This window comes from Tupaia chinensis, unplaced genomic scaffold (genome assembly GCF_000334495.1).
Source record: "Tupaia chinensis unplaced genomic scaffold, TupChi_1.0 Scaffold000396_1, whole genome shotgun sequence".
NCBI lineage: Eukaryota > Metazoa > Chordata > Mammalia > Scandentia > Tupaiidae > Tupaia > Tupaia belangeri.
The window spans coordinates 883,395-888,519 of record NW_006159898.1 but is presented as its reverse complement, the minus strand read 5'-3'; positions in this window follow the sequence as shown (position 1 = coordinate 888,519).

Sequence of the window (5,125 nt, the reverse complement as noted above, 5' to 3'; positions counted from 1 at the left end):
CCTACAGAAACATGTCACCTTCAAGAAGGTCTAGACATTACAACCTGCCCCCCAGCCTAGGCCAGCCCTAGGTCATAGGCACATGCATGCCCTGGGTACTCAGAGAGATCTTTGAACTTGAAACTGAAACCTTTCTATTTCAGCCTTGGAGAGCACTGCATCGTTTCACCATCAGGACTGTATCTTCATTTCCATTCTGATTGCCCTGAATTCACTGAAATCAGAGAATCAGAGAACTGATCAAGCTAAACACAGAATATTGATTTCTAATCAAGACTTAAACATGACATGACCTTTTTTTCTAATTTGCCAAATGGTGTGTGCATTCACTAAAGACAGTGAAAGAGGAGAGAGAAAGTGACAAAGCACCCCTGGGGGGATGGCCATGCTGTAGTCCTTTCTCTTTCATTCTCCTCTCAGGACTTTGGGCATGCGCACACAGACACACACACACACACACACACACACACACACACTTTACACGATTTTCAAGTCACCAAGTCCAGGATTTGAGCTTTGGAGTCAGCCATGTAGAATCCAGCCACCTTAACCACCATGCTACCAGCTGGCCTGCCATGGTAGAGTTTTAATACTTCCAGTGACTTAGTGATAGCTAGTTCTGTCACCAATCCTTCCTACATTCCATAGGGAAGTCCTTCTTTAGATTTGGTGGGTTTTCCAAGAGATGACACATATGTGGGAGTGGAAATCCATTTTTCATTTCCCCTTCAATGTCATCACTGTGTTTGTTCTCTCCAATTGGAGGAATTTTATTTGTAAACTACCTGCATGTAAACTCTGTGATCCTAATACTTCCATGAAGGGCCATTTCTTTTTATTTATTTTTTTAAGGTTTTTACTGCAGGGCTCATGTGCTCACTGGAGAGGGACACAGAGGGGAGAAGTGAGAACTCACCTCCCAGGGGATGGTTACACTACAATCATTTCTCCTCCATTCTCCTATTGGGATTTTGGGTATGCATGCACATGTACACAGAGTTATTTTTAAGCCACCGGGTCTAGGACTTGAATTGGGGTTGAATATGTGGGAGTCTAGTTTTTTTAACCACCATGCTATCTGCTGGCCCTGTAAAGGGCCATTTCTTAGCCACATGAAAGTTACAACACGAATCATCAGAGTAACTCCGGAAACACTGAGTTTTTTAGTTGTTATAACTGTCATTAAAAGTGCATTTTTTTCCTCTCTATTACCTCAGTTAAACACTGTGGGGGGGGTACTCAGAGTGAGTTTACAATTATTTACACTTTGACATTTTTACTACTCAGTTGTTATTACTACTCAGTTGTTATTACCCATTGAAGTGTAGCATTTCCAAAATCACTCTTCCTATTGTGGGTTGTGAGGAATGTCCTGATGTGCTTCGCAGGGAATAAGTGTCTAGATTTCATTTTACTAGGCTGTTAAACCTTTGAAGATGGAATCCTATTTCTTTGTCTGCATTCCCCACAGAGTCTAGAAAAGTTTACTCTCAATCAGGATGAATGACTAGATGAAGCCAACCTATTACTTTTTTCTTTACTTTCCTATTCTTGTATTCCATTCAAATTCTGGGCAAAATGGTAAATTTCCCTAATAAGTCCTTGCACACGTCAATTTAGGGAAAATTTCAAAGACTTTCCTTTCTGTTATTCACCATGCTACTACTAAAGGCGGTTGGTGTCTTTCATTCAACGACCTCCTTTATGTACATACAGATTATCCCATGTATGTTTTAGACAAATGTTCAGATTTTCTCATGTGAAGGCACAAAGGACACTTTATGCACATAAATAAGCAGATCTAGCAAATTTCATATTTTTTTTTACATTTATTTATTTCTCCCAGGAGAAACAGGGCCATCCTCCGGAAGGTCTTTACATCATGGTCCACCTCAGACTCAGCCAGTCCAGATCTGCATGTGAACCTGGTGTGTATTGAGAGGCTTTCAGATGAGAAACCAGGACATTCCCATGCTGGTCCAGCATCAAAGAATCTTGTGTTATGAAGCACTATACGACTGAGTCACGTGTGCTGCATTTAACCACACTGCTCTGATGGGAGGCAGATTTGCCACTACTTGGCTGCATGGCTTCAGATGGTTCTCCTTGTCTCTTATGGCCTCAGTAAATCAGCTCATCTGTAAATTAGAGCTGCATCCATTGAATCCTGGAGCTGCATCCATTGAATCCTGAAGCTGCCAGTAAGCTCTATAATTTCATAAATCTAACACTTTCTGACCAAAATGGTAAAATTAACTGGAAGATTGAATTTAATAAACTATCTAGTACATACTGAAAGATAAGATAGAGAACTTGAATTACTACTGTCTCAAATATATATTGATTATTTGCTATGGCCATGGTACTAGGGTAGGTAGTCTGTGGGGTGTGTGTGTTTGGTGTGTGTGTATTGGGAATGGTAAGAATTCCAACCTTGAGGGTTTTTGAGGATATTGGGTGTGTATATGAGTAATTCTCATGCTAGAGACTGACAAGGACTCTTCATTTTTAGGAAATTAACTAGGCAATTGAACCATGATTCATTTTATCTCTAAGACAGCACTTGAAGTTCTGTGATAAACGGCTCTGAAGATACTTCAGAGTGAAATAATTTTACTGCACATCAAAGCACCACAAATTGTAGGCAAAAGGCTTGCCAAGTTCACAAGAATGTGTGGGTCTACCTGTTTAAAAAATTTGCGATTAGGCCAGAAAACTCTTCTCCCTGGATCTGCCTTTTCTGAAGACAAATAAATCAATCCCAATCCTTGACTGATAATAATAATAATTTATAAAACAGGTGGTAGGGTTGAACAGACAGATTAGAGAAAGGTGTTCATCAAATTCACACTGGTATGCTTTTACAAGAAAGCAGCCAGGAAAAACATGGTTGGTGTCTGGGACTGCTGGGTTCTTTCAGGTGATTTTTTTTCCACTTTGATTAACGATACTACCTGGTGACATTTTCGAATGGCATATGTAGGAAATCTCTATCTTCACACAGGCTCCGCCCATCAGCATAAGGTATTTAAAGCGGACTCATTTCTGAGGCAGCTAGGCACATAAATAGATCTTTTTTCTCAGTCCATGTTTTCATTTTTCTTAAATGTTCAATAATGAATAGATAAAAAGAAGTTTATTAATACAGCTGTTCTTGATTCCGTATAGCAGTACTGAGTCAATCGGTCATAGAAACAAGCAGGAGATGCTTTTTGAAAATATGTGGGTATTTGAACAAATACCGCAGTTCACACACTGAGGCAGAAGAATGCAAATGCACAAGAGTAGGGACTTTGCTTTTTAAGGAATACATGGAACGTCGAAGGTTTTTTACTTTCAGGAAGGGAGGCAATTTATTAGGTTGGTATTTCAGAAAGGTAATGTTGAATGAGAAAGAAAAATGGGAAAATGACTCAAATATATGTTAACTTCAGTGATCCAAGTGACTGACCATCTAGAGATTGATGCTAGGGCCATGACAGCGGGAATCAAAGAGTCATCAGGATTTGCTGGAGCGAGAGGCAAGTGAATCCCAGATGCTAATCCAGGTGCTGAAAGAAGGGTGGTGTCAATGCCCAAAGCGAGAAAAATTAAAGAGGAGTCTTTTTAAGTCATTGATGCCTAGCGGAGAAAGGACACTGCTAAGTTTATTACTTTTCTACGTTTTCATATTGAAACATTTCAAACCTACAGAGAAGTTGCAGAAATAGCCAATAAATATGGTATCCTTCACTAGGTTCACCAATTATTGACATTTTGTCACATGCTTGCTCACTGTCTCCACCCCCACCAACACATCATCTGTAGGTATTTTGGCATGAATCTCCTGGTAACCAGTTCACGTTCTTCCATCTCTAAACTACAGTGATCACTCAGGAGATTTTAAATGATTACATTATAATTATCTAATATACAACCTGTATGCATTTTCCTGACAGTTTTTGTTGTGCTGGAAAGACGTCCATACTCGGATTCTGGTCTGGAGCTACATAGTTACAAGCGTAGGTCTGAAAATCACCATCCCACACAGGAGTGACAACACTAAGCCTGTAGCACAGATGAGAAGACTCTGGAGAGTGTAAGAAGTGAGTTCAATCGAGGCAGAACCACAAGGCACACGTACGTTAACTCTTTATTTTCTAAACTATTGTGTAATATAGTCAGCGTTTGATTAAGAAACTTGCTCGAGGCAAGTTATGAGATGTTCAAGGAAGCCAGACTTGGTTTTCTGACTCCTAAGCAGGTGGTTTTTTCTCTAAGACACAGGACGGCAGTAAGTGCATAGTGCTGCAGTTCGGGAAGGAACTTTAGTATAGCTGACCGGATTTTCTGAAGCTGGTCGTAACCATTCCCAGTGCACGTGCTCTTCGGCAATGTGACTTGCCATTCTTCCGAGGACGTGTACATACTGGACGTGTACAGTTTTCTTACTGGCAATGTGTGATGTAATTAACAAGATCTAATAAGTAAAGACATTATTTCCATTGTCATGTTATTTCAAAAGAGATTTAAGACAGAGATAGTTCATGGCATTTCTGCTTGAAGATGTCAGTATGTACACGCCGACCACAGAGCCTACTTCCCTATTCTAGGGTATGAGTTTCTTTTCAGATAATCCCTTTTTACTGTTCCAGCTGCTCCCTTTCAGAAATCTCCAGAGTTATTACACTAGCCATGTTGAAGACAAAGCGTCTAGCCTAATTAGTCTCAAGGGTTGATTCAAAAGCTCAAATCAAACCATACATATAATAATATTTCTAGGGTGCCTAATTAGATGGTTAATCAAGGGGGGCGATAGAGTGTATTTTCAAAACAGAAAATAAAGCTGAGGTAGAATTATTTGTTTTTCTGAGTCTCTGAAAAGGAGTGGGTAGATTTGGGAAGAAGTTTGGGTGGAAAAGAGAAGAGTGACAATAACCCCTCTCTCTAATTCATTGGATAACATCAGGTTTTTTTTTTTTTTTTTTTTTTTGGTATTCATTTGATGATAAGCACTGCATTCTGAACAGGAATGAATAGTTGCGTTCAATCCATAATCTCTACTAGCATCTCTTTTATTTTCATGTTGTTGATTTAGGACTACTGTTCAAAAATCTTGGTAAAAGTTGAGAAATTCAAGAAAGAG